Source organism: Gossypium hirsutum, chromosome A07 (assembly GCF_007990345.1).
Source record: "Gossypium hirsutum isolate 1008001.06 chromosome A07, Gossypium_hirsutum_v2.1, whole genome shotgun sequence".
Lineage (NCBI taxonomy): Eukaryota > Viridiplantae > Streptophyta > Magnoliopsida > Malvales > Malvaceae > Gossypium > Gossypium hirsutum.
In genome coordinates this window covers 11,479,005-11,497,864 of record NC_053430.1, presented here as the reverse complement: position 1 = coordinate 11,497,864, position 18,860 = coordinate 11,479,005, and positions in this window count along the sequence as shown.

The window sequence follows — 18,860 nt, the reverse complement described above, 5'->3', positions numbered from 1 at the left end:
GGGTGGATCTCGAAAGATATGAAAGATCCCCTCCAAGTCGTACATACGACTTTCATCGAATACGGTTTTCCACAGAATTCCATATGTATCTATGAGATCGAGTATGGAATTCTGTTAACTCACTTTAAATTGAGTATCCGTTTCCCTCCCTTTCCTGCTAAGATTGGAAATCCTGTATTTTACATATCCATACGACTGAGTTCTTGGGTTTCTGAAATAGTGTAAAAAGAAGTGCTTTGAATCATTGTTATTTGACCCGGACCTGTTCTAAAAGAGTCGAGGCATTTCGAATTGTTTGTTGACACGGACAAAGTCAGGGAAAACCTCTGAAATTATTTCAATATTGGACCTTGGACTATTATTCCATAAACCAAAGAGAAAGGTGTTGCCTCGGTAGAGGTTCTGACTGACGTTCGTTAGGCATAGAAGGCAAATGGTAATTTCTCATGCCAATCTTTTTAAGTCTCAGTCATTTTTCCCACAATCTTTTTGATGTTCTTATTGGCCGCTTCTACCGCACCATTCATCTTTGGGCGATATGGTGATGAATTATGGTGTTTGATCTTGAATTGGCTACAGACCTCCGCTATCGTGCTGTTGTTCAAGTTCAGTGCATTGTCTGATATGATCCTCTCAAGCATCCCATATCGACATATAATCTCTTTCTTTAAGAACTTGCTGACTGCCGATTTCGTGACGTTGGCATAAGAAGTGGCCTCTACCCACTTGGTGAAGTAATCGATGACCACAAAGATGAACCGATGCTTGTTAGATGCCTTCGGGGAGATCAACCCGATGACATCTATGCCCCACATGGAGAAAGGCCATGGAGAAGTCATGACATGAAGAGGTGAATGAGGTACATGAACCTTATCTCTATAGATTTGGCACTTATGGCACTTTTTTGCATAGTTGATGCAATCCTCTTCCATAGTGGACCAATAATATCCGAATCTCATGATTTGTCTGGCCATTGTGAAACCATTAGCATGTGTTCCACAGACACCTTCATAGACCTCTTCCAAGATTTGCTTAGCCTCGACAGCGTCCACGCACCTTAGTAGCACCTGGTCCTTTCTTCTTTTATATAGGTTCTCTCCATCTAAGACATAGTCGCTAGCCAGCCTTCTCAGTGTCCTCTTATCATTCGCAGTATATCTTGAAACCAAGGGTGATCATCTTTTTCTTCTTCTTCGTCAATGCTGTAGCAAATAATCCGGGGCCATATAGATACTCATCTGGATAGGCTTCATATCCTCCTGCTTGTTCACTTTGATCATAGAAGCTAAAGTTGCCAAGGCGTCAGCCATCTGATTTTCATCCCGCGGGAGGTAGCAAAAACTAATATCGTCAAACTCTTCAATTAGCTTCAGAACTAGCCTTCGGTAATTGATCAACTTAGGGTCTCTTGTCTCCCATTCACCTTTGAGCTGATAGATTACTAATGCAGAATCCTCATATACTTCTAACACATTGATTTTGCATTCAATAGCCGCACGGATGCCCATGATACATGCTTTATATTCCACCATGTTATTTGTGCAATCAAAATCCAATTTACTAGCAATGGGATAATGATCTCTGCTTGGAGACACCAGAACTGCCCCGATTCCGTTACCCACAGCGTTTGAGGCTCCGTCAAAATTTAGTTTCCAATGATGATCTTCTTGAGAATCTTCTTCCATGGTTGCGACATACATTAAGTATTTATTTGGAAAATCAAAGATCAAAGGTTCATAATCTTCTAGAGCCCTACTTGCCAAAAAATCTGCTATAGCACTTCCTTTTATAGCCTTCTGGTTTACATAGACTATGTCAAACTCAGAAAGTAAAATTTGCCAAAGAGCCATTCTTCCGTTCAAAGCATTTGACTCCATCATGTACTTCAGAGGGTCTAGTTTTGAGATAAGCCAAGTTGTGTGGTACAACATATACTGTCTCAGTCTCCAGGTTGTCCAAATCAAAGCGCAACACAATTTCTTGATCAACGAATATCTTATCTCACATTCGGTGAATTTCTTATTGAGATAATATATCGCATTCTCTTTTCTTCCTGACTCATCATGTTGGCCTAACACGCATCCCATGGAATTTTCGAACACTACCAAATACATTATTAGTGGCTTATCTGGGCAAGGTGGCATTAGCACTAGGGCATTGGACAGATAATGCTTGACCTTAACAAAATTTCTTTGGCACTCCTCATCCCATGCACCTGGGTTGTGTTTCTTAAGGAGACGGAATATCGGGTCACACTTCTCCGTTAGTTGTGAAATAAATCGGACGATGTAGTTTAGCCTTCCTAGGAAGCCTCGAACTTTTTTTAGAGTGCGTGGCGGGGGTAACTCTTGTATGGCTTTGACTTTATCTGGGTCGATCTCGATCCCCTTTTCACTGATTACAAATCCTAACAGTTTTCTTGACCTGGCCTCAAAGGTACATTTTGCGAGATTGAGCTTTAGTTGAAACTTTCTTAACCTTAAGAACAGTTTCTTCAAGACTTGTATGTGCTTCTTTTCTGTCATGGATTTCGAAATCATATCGTCGACGTAAACTTCGATCTCCTGGTGCATCATATCATGGAACAGAGTTACCATGTCCCTATGATATGTCGCTCCTGCATTTTCAATCCGAATAGCATCACCTTATAACAAAACGTTCCCCACATGGTCACGAATGTGGTTTTTTCCATGTCTCCGGGGTGCATCTTTATCTGGTTGTACCTCGAGAAACCATCCATGAAGGAGAAAAGTGAGTAATGTACCGTGTTATCCATTAACGTATCAATATGGGGCAACGAGAAATTATCTTTTGGGCTGGCTTTGTTCAGATCTCGATAGTCCACACATATTCGCACTTTCCCATCTTTCTTAGGGACAGGGACTATATTGGCTACCCATTCTGAATACTTAACCACTTGTAAAAAGCTGGCATCAAATTGCTTTTTGACCTCTTCTTTTATTTTCAACAGAACATCAGGTCTCATCCTTCGGAGCTTTTGCTGCACTGGCTTGCACCCTTCCTTTATGGGGAGTTGGTGTACCACGATATCAGTATTCAACCTAGGCATGTCTTGATATGACCATGCGAAGACATCCTTGAATTCTTTTAGTAACTCAATGAGGTCTCGCATTGTTTCTGCGGCGATACAAATTCCAATCTTCACCTCTTTTCCCTCTCCTAAGCTCACGATTTCCACTGAGTCATTGTGAGGTAGGATTTGTTTCTCATCTTGTTCTACCATTCTTAACAAATCCAGAGATAGGTTACAGTTTCGGTCATCTCTAAAATCCTGAGAATCCTCCGTACACATATCTTGTTCAAAAGGAGACTTTGAGTCAGTGGCAGCGTTGCTCATATCATTGATATCCGGAGACCTGTTATAGAGATGAAGAAAGGTCCAAAGAACAAATGAATCTAAGAATATTTATTGGAGGTATGATTATGAATGAAATGGAAATAATAAAATAATATTTGCTCAAGATGATACGCAAAGATGCATTTTTATTGAAATAACGATATTGGATAGGAGCCTATTTCACAAAAGGATTCTTATCGCCCTTAGCCTTAGAGTAATAAGCTTGTTTTGGACATTACTCTGAATTAATTTTAAAAGTTACAGGGATCTCCTCCACGGTCCAATTGTTTAAGACACTCCCAAGGGTGTATGGGCAAATGCCTACTTGATTCTCTTCTCTCGTCTCTTCCTCGGATATGGCATTAACGCTCAAAGCAAACCCTTTCCTTGTTGATTTTCCTTCTGAGTAAATGGTCCCTCCCGATACAAATGTTCTAGATATATGAAGAAAGGTCATTGGCTCCCATTTGACCTCTTCTCCGTTTAAGCACGCTCTTCTGCTCTCTTGCCTCTTCTCTATCTCTTTTTTCTTTTACCTTGCATCTGGTTTATACCCTAAGCCAAAATGGTCTCATTTGTTCGTGAGCATGGGTGCCTCGATCCTTCATTGTAAGCTTGTTCCAAGCCCCTTTCTGGGCAAAGCCCCTTTCCCAACCATTAGTCATAAGCCCATCCTGGTAGTTTTGGAGATTTTGGGCACTAGGACCTTGTTCCCTTTGACGATGAAGGTTGCATTCACAAATTCTAGTGATTGGAAAGAGCATTCTATTGCTTCATCATCTGTCCCCACATATAGTGCCTCGCTGTTAACGGACGCAATGATATCCTCTTCCACGTTAATGGTCACCAATCGACCCTCCGTTATAAATTTGAGCTTTTGATGTAATGACGATGGAACTGCCCCTACTGAGTGAATCTAGGGCCTCCCCAATAAGCAATTGTAAGAAGGTTTGATGTCCATTACAAAGAAATCCACCTCGTACGTTCTTAGACCGATCAAAAGGGGTATTTCAATCCTTCCCATTACTTTTTTCTCGGTGCCGTCAATTGCCCTTACTATATTTTGGCACGTCTTCATGTGGGAACTATCCACTGGCAACCTATTTAGTGTGGATAGGGGTAGGACATTTAGTGCAGACCCATTGTCAATCAATACTCCCAGTAGTGTATGTCATTTACAGCGGGTGGTGATGTGTAGCGCCTTTGTTGACCCCATTCCCACCGACGGTATTTCATCGTCATTGAAAAATATGAAATTATCAGCATTTATATTATTGACGAGTCGTCCAGCTTGTTGACAGAGATATCATCCGCGACGTAGGTTTCGTTTAGTACATTTATTAATGTACTCTGATGTGTCTCTTAGCTCAAAAGTAAGGCTAGCACTGAGATACGAGCTGGCTGCTTATGTAGCTGTTCTACAACGCTATATTCGCTATGCTTTAAGAACTTTAAATATTCTTTAGCCTCCTTTTTAGTCACTGGCTCATTAACTGGTGATTCAGGTCTAGTTGTCATTTCCTTCCTTCGCTCATCTATTAGGGTCTTTCCTTTAACAGTTTCAGTTTCTGTATTCGCAAGATCATAACGTCTCCCGCTGCGTGTATAGAAACTTACATCTTGGTTCTCTCTTGAAGCACTAGCTGGGTTCTCCCCACCCGGGATCGTTACGTTGCAGTCATAATTCCAGGGAACCCTTTTACTATCCTTGTAAGGGAAGGATACCGGCTTCTGGATTATGACTCTCGGCGCCATTTGTACTCTTGCTTCATTGTTCTTTGGTCGCAAAATTATCACCACAGGATGATTAACTCTTTGGACCCCTTCTGTTGTTCCTTCCTCTGAGGCGTAAACCTCTCCTTCTTTTGATCCTTCGATTTCTTCATAAAATTCCATCTCCTTATTGTCTATCAGATTTTGCACTATGGACCTGAACTTATTGCACTCTTGGATGTCATGGCCTTCATCGGCATGAAACTCGCAGTATCTTCTCGCTTCTCTAGGCCTTTCCCTTGAATCTTGTGTGACTAAACCTCCTTCCACCATCCTCTGCCAAACCCATTTCAAGGGGTTTTTACCTCTGATACATCTATCTTGGTTCTCCTCTTTCCATTTTCAATTATTGCATTTACCCCTTTATCTGCATGACTAAGTAACGGATTCCCCGCCACATTAGGTCCTATAGGCTCATCGAACTTCACAACAGCGATGCCTATGAGCCTTTCGACTACCTTTTTGAAGGCAGTGCAGTTCTCAATCATGTGTCCCGAGATTCCTGCATGGTATTTGCATTGAGCGTTTGAGTCATACCACTTAGGGAATAGAGGTTGCAGGGGTTTCAAGTAGTAAGGTAACACTACATGGGCATCGAATAAACTCTAATACAACTCCCTGTATGACATTGAGATAGGCGTAAACTGGACTCTTTCTGTGTTAGGCCTCGGGTTTGAATGTTGTCTTGCAGAGCCCTGATGGCTGGTAGTCACTATCTTTGATTGGCTCACAGTGATTGGCTGGGAATAACTTTTATTGTATACGCTCGCATTGTTCACCTCATTTTCTTTCCTTCTGGGAGCTGATTTCTTGGCATTTTCCCCTGTTTCAATCTTCCCGCATCTTATCGCATTCTCTATCATCTCTCCTAACATTACTATGTCTGAGAAGCTCTTAGTAACGCCTTCCAGCATGTGGTTGATAAACGGAGCTTTCAGAGTGTTGATAAAGAGAATAGTCGTTTCTTTCTCCAGAAGAGGTGGTTGGACTTGCGTCGCCACCTCTCGCCATCTTTGGGCGCACTGCCTAAAGCTCTCATTTTGTTTCTTCTCCATGTTTTGTAACATGATTTGATCGAGTGCTATGTCTGTCACGTGGCTGAATTGTTTCGTGAAAGCTTGTGCCAAGTCTTTCCATAAATGGATTTGAGCGCGACTTAGTTGGTTGTACCATTTGACCGCAGACCCGACCAAACTATCTTGGAAGTTGATGGCTGTCGATTCCATCAATATAAACCTACACCTAGTTTGCAAATTAAAGCAGTATAGGGAAAAGGATCGATCCCACAAAGACTGGAATTACTGAAAATTGTTTGTTTCTTGACCAGATTAGTGTCTGGGCAGTTGTTGTGCCCGCGACGTTTGGTGGGGGGAAATAAAATATGAAACCTGAAATAAACACAAGAAAATGTAAAAAGTAAAAAGTAAAAGATGAAATAAAAATAAGTAACGAAATAATTTAAAGGAAAATAAAAAAACTTAGCTCAGCCTTCAGCACGGGTTTTCCCGTCTTTGACCCGTTCCTCGAAATTAGCTGAACTCCTCTTTTCCTATAAGCTCGTTATAGCTACCAAGGACGCCTCGGACACCAACTCTTCCTTGTGTAAATTAGTTATGGAACGTCCTATAACTAACCCTTACCGATCGAACAACCTACGAAACGTTCGTGATTTAGAACTCTAGTAGCTTTGTGTTCTAGAAGAGCCTAGCTCGAACTAATGCCCTCAAACGTTTGGGACATTTAAATCCGGTTACTACTTTCCTTGACGGAACCAAACAGAAATCCCCGCTTGGCACGCCAATGTGTTCACGGAAGACCAATTAGACAATCGATCCTTTCGGAATTCCAACTGTACGTCTAGCCACACTAACTCAAACGACGTCTTTTTTGACTTTGTGTTGTTTAGACTTTGTGAGTTGACGAAGTCATACTCTTATTTCGGAGAAATAATAAATATCGAAAGTTGGGAGTTAAATAGCTCGGGTTCGTAACTCACGAGTTTTTTGACGGGGTTAACACCGACTTAAAACTGAAAGGGGTTTAGTTTGGCATGAATTTAATCATGCTTGAAGGTTATGGAAATGATAGAAATTATATGAAAAAGGTAATGGAAATGGATAGGAAAAATATTTGCAAAGAGAATTAGACAAATTTTGTAAAAAAGAAGACAAAATAATCTAATGCTCAATTGAATTAAGAAAAAGAAAAACAAGGTGGATAATGGAATTCCAAAATGAAATAGGAATGTAAAGACAATTGATTAATGGATGATTTCCTAAGAACTAAAACCCCCTATTTATATAGAGAGGGTTTACTAAAAATAGCTTAAGAAAATTAATATAAAATCTAAAATAATAATAATTAAAAATAAATAAACTTAAAATAGAATTTCCTATTTTTGGCTTTTTACAAAATCAAATTTATGACTAGTCCTTGGCTTGCTCCATCTTTTCGCTTTGGCTCATTCCAATAATTTTCTTCTAATTTGGCCCCTTTTCAGCTTGCTTTTGATCAATTGCATCCCTGACAAGAATTAAATCATAAAAACACTTAATTAGCAGGGTTCAGTTCATCAATAAACTAAATTAAGCACAAAAAATATGCAATTTGACATGTTTATCAAATCCCCCTACTTAGCTCATCTTGACCTCAAGCATGTTGTTCTTTCAAACATTAGAATTAATTCCACAATTTATTAAAAATCGAGCCCCTTTTCCATAGCCTCAATCACTGCAAACAACATAGGCAAAAAGAAATAAATGTTCAAAATATACATTTTAATCAACAAGTGTCATAAAATTGAAATATGTCAACTAAACAATTTCGCTAAATTGAGATTGGATCCCATAATTTGCATGGCATTATTAATTAACTATGCATCAGAAAATTAATAGACAAGATCAAACCTTTTTACGCGAACTAGGATGACAACCCAAGCACCCTATCTTGGTTACTCAGTTCAAGCAGTCTTTATTTATTATGTATTATTTTTTTCTCTTTTTTTTATTTTATGGGGTGTTCAGCTAGCGGAATGTTTGTAAGTTATCGACTTGTCACTCGAACCTTTTTACACGAGATAAGGCGACAACCCAAGCACCCTGTCCCGGTTACTCAATTCGGTCACGTTTTGGAAACTTCATTCATAACCTGAACCTTTTTTAATTTATTTATGCACAAGAAAACATATTTTATTCAATCAATCAATTCGTGCGAAAAAATTCTAGCTGCATATACCAATTTTAAAACCTAAATGTTGACCAATCTATATACTTAAACATTTAATTCGAAATTTTCCCAATTGCTGAAATCAACTAAGTATGAGGTTTTAAGGCTCAAATGTTGAATAAATTGTCGAAAGAATTCATCGTAAGATTGAACACATGCAAAAGAGAAAGACATGCAACAAAAATTAACATATCAATCCAACCCCCCCACTTAAACTATGCTTGTCCTCAAGCATGTAAAATAAAGTCAGCAGCTCAAAATAAATTTAAAATGAAAAAGTTCAGAACACTCCCCGTGTATTTTAATGACATCATTGGTGTTGAGAGTCGTGACTTTACAGGATATTGAGGATGGTGGCGACTTGTGTTTCCATTGTTTCAAGTCTAGCTTCGATTCGACTTAAACGGGCCTCCACAGTCAAAGGGTGTTCCTCTTGCTCTCTCGTATTAGTGTGTGGATGTTTGCGAAAAACTCTATTTTCCCGAGCAGCCCGTGTACCTGGAGGAACAAAATAACACGAAGTAGGGGTACCGGCAAGCAATCCCATAGAATCCAAACCATATTTATCTAGGTGGTCCATACGATATGCACATGTGAAGGTTGCAAAATCAATTTCAGACTCAAAAAGTCGAGAGGCTAAATTTGAAATAAATGATCCAAGTATAAGTGGACGGTTGTAACTCAAAACAGCATGAAAATTTCGTGCAAACCAATATCCTAAATTAACTTTAAGACCCGAATGCATGCACCACAAAAAGAACAGTTTAGTTTTAGTCAAAGCAGCTGATGAGTCATTTCTACCTGAAAAACAAAATGCTAAAATCGGTGTATGTATTTTAAAGCAGGCTCATGCACCCATAAATCTTTTGTGGTCTTTGGATTATAAAGTTGGTCAGAACTAGTTAAAACACGATAAACATGCTGAGCATCAAAGTCATTGGGAACATCTAAAAGAGCAGAATGATAGGCATCGGATTGAATGTCATTAGGGTCGATGAAACCCATGGCAATGTTAAATTCTAAAACAGACATCCGAAAGTCTTTTCCAAGCAAACGAAAGCAGACTATATTTTGTGTTTCAACAGTTTGCAATGCATTTATATTGAAGCTAAATATGGTATAAAACTCATATACTAATTCATAGTATGCATCACAAGTAATATTAGCAAATAGAGTCCAACCAATAGCATCAAAATAATGGAGCACTGCATCATGAATATCTAGAAGTTCAAGAGTAGGGAAATCGATTTGCTTACAGACCGGAAGCGAGCGTTGTCAGATGGCGTTGTATCGTGTTTGCTGTTCCGATGCCGAAAACTCTAGAAATCCTCACAAACGACTATCGGTAGGAATAACATTTGCTCGACTACGTCTGTTGCGTTGATTTGCTCGGGGTGGTCGAACGTGCTCATTAGGCGAGTCAGGTGGGGGATTTCGTTCAGCAGCTTCAGTACTGCTGTGCGGGGGCGTCGATGGCTCACGTGTCGACCGTCGATGACTTCGGGTTTGGTGTTGAGAGACTTGTTCAACAACGGTGGGTGTAGGCTCGACAAGGACGTTAGAAGTTTCGACTTCCTCTGGACTGTCCGAAGTGCTTGTGTCGGCTGGGGTTAGACTTCGTCGTCGGCAGGCTCTTGGTTGCGTGGCCGTTCGTCTCAGAGGAGGTGGAGAAGGGTCGTCGTCGGCTAACTCAACGACAGGAGGCGCAGAGAAACGGTGCTAATTTCGATTGAGTGAAACCGGAATGTTATCGGCCGTTTGGTTGTGAGTGCGGACCATATCTTCGTTTTGTCGTCACAAGGGAGCGATGCTGGCCGTGTTCGACGGTGGCGACCTCGACGGCGACGTACGGCGTGGGGTAAGAGGGAAAATGAAATAAAAGTGGAGGTGGGGGTGGTTCGTCGATGACAGTAGGCGATTGGATCGGCGAAGGCGTGGGATGGGGTCGGCTAAGGGGTGTGTGATAGTGGTGTTCGGCGGTGGGGGTGTGATGGTAGCGGCGATGTGGCTTGCTTGGGTTAGGGTTTCTTTTGGAATTTGAAAAAGATGAAGATGATGGGAGAATGGGTTTTGAGGATTTTGGGTGTTCTATTTTCTTCCTTTTTTTTCCTTTTTTTTCTTTTCTTTTTTTTCTTTTGGGTCACCTAAGCCGATTGGCCCATTCCTTTTCCTTCTTTTGGGCTTGTTTTAAGTGTTAGGTGTGGGTGTTGAAATATCATGTAATGGGGTTGGTATTTGGGTATGGGTTAATTTGGTTAGGTATTTGGTATTGGGTAAGTGGATTGGGTGGTAGATGATTAGGATGATTTGGGTTTGGGTTCATATAGGTATTGGGTTTATGTGGGTATTGGATTTAATTGGGATTAAGGGAAGTGGGTAGTTTTGTATTTGGGTTTGGGTTATTTTGGCATGTGGGTAAATGTGTTTGGATTTAATTTTTGGATGTTGGGTTTTTTTTCACTAACAGCAAATTAGCAAGTCGTGCCTACGCCTTCATCAGTACTCGTCTTTTTGAAAATTAATGACTCCCATTGTGTTCCTAAAAACATCAAATTGACTAAGTTAAATAAGAATTAATTTATTTATTTACATCCTAATTTATTTAAACTAAAAATTAAATAAATGAAAATAAATTTGGGTTGTCTCCCAAAAAGCGCTTTTGTTTAACGTCGTTAGCTCGACGACCTTAAATGTTATCCTTTGGGTTTATTGAGAATTAATTTTCCCATCTTGTGCACTTGGATGTTCTTGCAGAAAGGTTTCGACCTTTTTCCACTATCCTTGAAGCATTTCTCGGATTCTCCTATCATTTGATCTTCTTCGTTCATCTTTACATTTTCCTCTATTGGAATCCTTGTATGTTCTAGAAACGGTTTGATTTCCAATTTCGAGGCTTTCATCACATCTTCATGTATTGGTTTTTGGATCATCGATATTTCCTCTTGCTTAAAATTGAGATCCATATTCCTGCAAGGCACAGTTTGTAACTTATCATTTAAATGTCCCATATCCTCATAAACACTAAACCTAACCACGTCACCGTCAAATTCCATGGTAAGTGTTCCATTACAAACATCAATTTTTGTTCGTGCAGTACTCAAGAATGGTCTCCCAAGAATTATGTCAGACGAATTAGCCGAATTGTCATCCTCCATGTCGATAATGTAAAAATCTGCAGGGAAAACTAATTCGTTAACTATAACAAGGACGTCTTCAAGCAGCCCTTCAGGATAGACGACTATCATGTCCGCCAACTGGATTATTACTCTTGTCTCTTTTAAAGGACCCGCGTTAATCAATTTATAAATAGAATAAGGCATAACATTAATGGAAGCCCCTAAATCACACATGGCTTTCTTAATGCCTATATTTCCTATCTCACAAGGAATAGCAAACATACCTTGGTCCTTGTATTTGGGTGGAACTTTCTTTTGCAGCACTGCGGAGACATTTTCTCCTACATTTACTCTTTCGTTACCTATTAACCTCCTTTTGCTAGTACACAATTCTTTGAGGAATTTTGCATAACGAGGGATTTGTTTGATAGCGTCGAGTAAAGGGATATTTACCTCCACCTTCCTGAATGTCTTGAGGATTCCTTTTTCCTCCTGCTCTTTCTTATCCCTTACAAGCCTCCCTGGAAAAGGAAGTGACATCACAACTGGTTTCTGAACTTCCAATTCTGGCCTTGCTGTTGGATCCGAGATCTGCTTTTCCCATTCCTTTTCTTGCCCATGATTTTTGGCTAAAACTGTTTCTAGAACCTTTCCGCTACGAAGAGTTATTACACTGACATTCTGCTGAGGGTTCAGCTCTGTTGAGAAGGTAGTTTACCTTGAGACTCCAAGTGATTAACTGCCATCGAGAGTTTACTAACTTGATTTGTTAACTCTTGTATTGATGCGTCTGTCCTCTGTTGATATTTTGCAACATCGGCAGCAAGTCTTTCCATGATAGCTTCTAGAGATGTGCTCGGCTTGTGTTGTGGTGGTGGTTACAGAGGTCTCGGTTGGTATGGTAGATTATATCAGGGATTAGCTCTGTAATTCAAGTTGGGATGATCCTTCCACCCGGGATTGTAGGTGTTGGAGAAAAGATCATAGTGTATTTGCGGAGGTCTCAGAAAACCTCTGACAGCATCAACATGTGCTGTTGAATTGTCGTTAAGGATTGGGCACAAATCCGTCGGGTGTTCAGACGTAGTACAAATTCCACATAGTGGGGTCAAACTCTTCTTTTCTGTAAGCAAAGATTGAACAACATTCGTAAGCTTATCCAATTTATCTTCTAAAGTTGAAACGTTTACCCCATTAACCCGTCTTGTCAGTTCTGAATTTGGCCGATATTGTTGAGAATTTGCTGTCATGGTGGATATTAGCTCTCTTGCCCTTTGAGGGGTCATATTGACAAGCGCTCCTCCGCTAGCAATGTCGATCATATTCATTTCCATAGGGAGTAAACCCTCATAGAAATATTGAAGAAGTGATTGTTCGGTCAACCCATGTTGAGGACAACTCGTACACAGTTTTTTGTACCACTCCCAGTAGTCGTAGAGCGATTCACTCTCCAATTGGCAAATTCCCACTATGTCCCTCCTAAGCTCGGCTGCTCGTGATGCCGGGAAGAACCTGTCAAGAAATACACGAGATAAGTCATCCCACGTTGTGATAGAACCAGGAGGTAAGTAAAATAACCATTCTTTTGCTGTATCAACTAAAGAAAAAGGAAAGGCCTGAAGTTTGATCTCATCTTCGGGTACTCCCTGGGGTTTCATGCTTGAGCAGACCATGTAGAATTCTCTCAAGTGAGTGTGTGGATTTTCATTCTTCAGGCCTCGAAAAATGGGCAAAAGGTGAATCAAGCCCGACTTTAATTCGAAAGGAGTACCTCCAGTTGGATAGTTAATGCATAATGGTGTTTGCTCGTTGGGAGCAGCAGCTAGTTGACGAATGGTTCGGTTGACCATCCTTTCTAGTTCACCGAGGTTGCCTTTTGTTTCAAAGAGTGGTTCGGTCTCAGGTTCAACCTCTTCTACTTGTTTCCCACGTCGAATTGCTTTCGCACGAATTACTTCGCTCAATTTTTCAACGTCAGATTCTAGGATCCCCTGTCCTAGCTCAATTCCTGATTTACTTGCACGTTTAAGAGCTTCTGTCTCTTTTCGTCGTGCTCGCACTGATTTCTCGATCTCTGGGTCGTATTCGAGATCTCCGGATGAAGATCTGGTTATAAAGACAATTTAAACAATTGTAAGTGCTGCCAGTCCCCGGCAACGGCGCCAAAACTGATGGCTGTCGATTCCACCAATATAAACCTACAACTAGTTTGCAAATTAAAGCAGTATAGGGAGTAGGGTCGATCCCACAGAGACTGGAATTACTGAAAATTGTTTGTTTCTTGACCAGATTAGTGTTTGGGCAGTTGTCGACGTTTAGGGGGAAATAAAATATAAAACCTGAAATAAACACAAGAAAACGTAAAAAGCAAAAAGTAAAAGATGAAATAAAAATAAATAACGAAATAATTTAAAGGAAAATCAATAAAACTTAGCTCAGCCTTAAGCACGGGTTTTCCTGTCTTTGACCCGTTCTTTGAAATTAGGTGAACTCCTCTTTTCCGATAAGCTAGTTATAGCTACCAAGGACGCCTCAAACACCAACTCTTCCTTGTGTAAATTAGTTATGGAACGTCCTATAACTAACCCTTACCGATCGAACAACCTACGAAACGTTCGTGATTTAAAACTCCGGTAGCTTTGCGTTCTAGAAGAGCCTAGCTCGAACCAATGCCCTCAAACGTTTGGGACATTTAAATCCGGTTACTACTTCCCTTGACGGAACCAAACAACAATCCCCACTTGGCACGCCAATGTGTTCACGGAAGACCAATTAGACAATCGATCCTTTCAGAATTCCAACTGTACATCTAGCCACACTAACTCAAACGACGTCTTTTTTGACTTTGTGTTGTCTAGACTTTGTGAGTTGACGAAGTCATACTCTTAATCCGGAGAAATAATAAATATCGAAAGTTGGGAGTTAAACAGCTCGGGTTCGTAACTCACGGGTTTTTTGACGGGGTTAACACCGACTTAAAACTGAAAGGGTTTTAGTGTGGCATGAATTTAATCATGCTTGAAGGTTATGGAAATGATAGAAATTATATGAAAAAGGTAGTGGAAATGGATAGGCAAAATATTTGCAAAGAGAATTAGACAAATTTTGTAAAAAGAAGACAAAATAATCTAATGCTCAATTGAATTAAGAAAAAGAAAAACAAGGTGGATAATGGAATTCCAAAATGAAATAGGAATGTAAAGACAATTGATTAATGGATGATTTCCTAAGAACTAAAACCCCCTATTTATATAGATAGGGTTTACTAAAAATAACTTAAGAAAATTAATATAAAATCTAAAATAATAATAATTAAAAATAAATAAACTTAAAATAGAATTTCCTATTTTTGGCTTTTTACAAAGTCAAATTTATCACTAGCCCTTGGCTTGCTCCATCTTTTCGCTTTGGCCCATTCCAATAATTTTCTTCTAATTTGGCCCATTTTCAGCTTGCTTTTGATCAATTGCATCCCTGACAAGAATTGAATCATAAAAACACTTAATTAGCAGGGTTTAGTTCATCAATAAACTAAATTAAGCACAAAAAATATGCAATTTGACATGTTTATCAGAAGTAGTGGATCAATAGTTGATCATTGTGAATGTACCCTGCCATTCTTCGACAAAACATGGTGATGTGAGCCTCTGGACAGCTAGTTCTATTGTATTTTTCAAAGTCTGGGGTTTTGAACTTAGGAGAGATGACTAGGTCTGGGACCAAGCTCAAATCTTTAGCCTCGATCCCACAATGATAGTCAGCACTTTCCATCACTCTGAACTTGTCCTCTAACCACTTGCATCAGTCTTCCAATTCTTTCGAGAGCCCTGTTCTCACTCTCTCTTCTTTTGCCATATTATCCAGATTTGGGAGTATAGGATTAGTAGGGTTATCCCCTGGATTAGAGCCTGAGCCTGTTTGATAATTGATTGGCATCGAGGTATCAGCCTGAAATTACTGAGGCCTGATTGTAACGGATGGCCTTCGCGTGTGCAGTTCGGGTTGCGTTTGAGCATTCGTCGAGGTGAAACCAGGGGGGTAGAGGGGATCTTCAGTAATGGATGGCCTCTGCGTATGTGTCTCATGTTGCGTTTGAGCGTTTGCCGGGGCAAAACCAGGGGGCTCCACTGTTATTTCCTATATCGTCTATAGGGCCCTTTTTTTTCTGGCCTACTAGTCAGTGGTCGGGTTAGCTCTTCCATCATATTTCTTTGTGATTCCAGCATCTGGTCCCTCCTTTCCTGCTGGATTTTAGCTATCTGTTCTTGCACTTATGCTTGCATCTGCTCTTGTATATCCCTTTGCATTTGCTCTATTCTCTCTAACCTCTGATCCATCTCCTTAGTTTTACGGTGGGTATTGTAGCGATATTTGTTTGGTTGTCTCTTGTTGGTTCCCAAGTTAACTGAAATAATTTTGTTTAATCAGGGTCTTTTCATGAAATTTAATGCATATGACGAAATGTAATGCAAATGAATGAATGCAAAAAGAGGCATTGATTCTGATTCAATTTCATTAGAACAACTTCACTAGAATAAAAATTTCTTTACATAGAGAGGATGATTACATATACAACTTTGCCCTAATACCCAAAGTTTTAACTTTCATAAGAAGCCAAGCTAAGTTTCGGCCTCGTTCTGATTCTGATTCATACTTTAAGCTCAATACATCAGCCTGAACTGCCAAGGTTTGCAAATGATCGGCTACCTCTCGAACTTGAGCCACAACTTCGCTCATGACATAATCTTTATTTCTGATTTGATCTTGAGAGTGATGGAGTTGTTCTTTGCAATGTTCATTGTCTGCCTCAAGGAATTCCACTCGAGTTCTGCTATATTGTAGTGTCATCTTGAGTTCCTCTATTTTCCTTTTCAATTTCTCGATTTTACTTAGGCTGGTCTTCAACTCAATTACGGAGTTACGGCTACGATGCAGATGTAGTGATTTTTCCAATTCGGTTGTCCGAGCTTGTAATTTCTCTTTTTCGTTTTGGCTTTCCAACAAAATCTTTTTCAAAACGTCTTCCCGTACTTGGACATCTTGAAACTTCTTCTCCCAATGATTGGCTCTAGTATTTTCTTTTTCAATTTCTTGACGCCACTGCTCCGACGTCTTACCCAGATCGGTAGTTCTTATCAACATACGTAGCTTTTTGTAATCAGTCTTCAGACTACCCAAGTTCTTATCCTAGCCACATCTTTTCCTCCTCTAATTGCTCTATCTTCTTTCCCAATTCTGAGCTCTTTTTTTCAAAGTCTTGTTTGATGATTTCTAGTTCAGACGGGACTGCTTGTAAGTGCTCCTTTATCGCCGAATGTTCTCTTGACTTGGCATTGGGATGTTATTATCGATTCTTTTACTCCACTAGTATTCATACTCAAGGGTCGTCTTTGGACCTGCGGTGAGTCCTTTCATCCTACGGGTTTGGCTCCAAGCATTCGATATCTTATGAACTCTCTTTCTATAATTATCGTCCTTGTATGAGAACTCGCACTGAGCCAACCCTTGTGTCACTGGTACGAACTGCCTTGATCGGTATTGCCTTAACACGAGTAGTGGACAATATCCAACGGCTCCCCATATCCTAAGTAGATGGACCCACTCAAAGTCCCCGCACCAATATAAGATCTCACCAAGGATCATCCATGGGGCTCTCCACTCAATATCTTTAACTTATAGATTCTGGAGAATTTCCATCCACTTCTCTTCGGAAAGGTCATCTCGCCTTGGCGTACCTACTAATTCCTTTAGTAAGGAGTAGTTCTCGGAAAAACTCAATATGAGACTTTTTCTACCTTCCAAAAGTGGCTATGGAACAACGATAGTAAAAGTTGCGCACATCCTATAAATCTACCTTCGCCCGCTCTCCGGAAAGCATTCAATGATCTAAACATTTCGGCCAAGATCGCAGGGATAGGTGAGACCCCTTTATCAAGTCGATCAAACAGGTCTGAAACTGCATTATCTACGTGTCCTAATGCCTTGGGAAAGACGACCAAACCGTAGATACTCAAAGCAAAAACATCAACCCTCTTCTTCATGTCCGGATGTGCTAGAATCAGATCTCTCAAGTTCTTCCAAGAAATACACTTACCATCTCCCTTTTGCTTGATCCGAGCTGCAACCCACTGCTCGCTCATCCCCGTGGTATTCATCAATTTTTTTACAAAGGTCGGGACGTTAGCCATTTTGGAATAGGGCTTGTCGACCTTAATCCTCGGGCAACGAAGTACGGCCATATACTCTTCCACAGTAGGTACCAAATCAACCCACCCAAAAGTGAAGCAACTATATGTGGGATTCCAGTACTGGGCAAGAGCCCGGAATAAGTGTTTGTCGACTTTCACCTCGAGTAAATAAGCTATGTCTCCATAATTGCGGTAAAACAACTGCTTGACCTTATCGTTCCAACTGTTCCATATTTCCTTCAATTCTCGCAAGTCATTTTGGGTCACACTAATGCGAGTGAAATCCTACAATTCCGATTCATATCCCTTGATCAAACTATCTCCCTTCTCTTGCTGCGTCCTTTCGGACCATACTCGGACTACCGCATTATCCTCCACTCTATCAAGAAACCTTTTTTCCATGTTAAGCTTTTCTATTTAGTAACTGAACGTGAATCAACACATTCGTATAATGTAATGCCATGCAATAACAACAAAATACAACAAGTCAGTATACAAAAATAGAATCCAAAGCAAATAGGAAATAATCAAGCACCTATTCGGATAACCACTAAGGTTTGGAGTAGTTCTACCTAGGGTTGGCTCTTAGGGCTCATTATATGCTGCTCGGTTCTAGAGTAAGGGTACCTGAACCAGCAGATTCCTCAATCTTCACCCATTATAGGCTCATATGGATTGAGTTCGGTTCAGGGGAATACATTTCCCTATGGCTACACGGAGATGAAAATCTCACGAAGACATAGGTACAGATGTATCCCGAAAGCGATCCACTATCCTACACGGAGGTGAAAACCTCATGAAGGAATAGTTTCTCACTCCCACTTAAAAAGGGAAGATCAAACGATCATGTAATGCGATATGAAAAACTATTTAAAGACTCAAACCAATGAAACATGTAATGTATCATAGACCACAAAAATAATAGATGAAGTACAAAGAAAGGATCGTATTTCGAAACCAAATTTTTTATTTTCGACAACAAGACAAAAGTTAATCAACTTGTGGCTCGACTCTTTTAGTGTTCCCTAGCGGAGTCGCCAAGCTGTCGAAACCTTTCTTTTGAAAACGAGGATCGACTTTGGTTTTGAAAACGATAAACGAAAATTGGGAGTCACCGCCAATCTTTTTGTTTAGGTGTGATCAGATCACCTAGAAATTTGGTTATTTTAATAAAACATTTTGTTTTATTAAAACAACGAT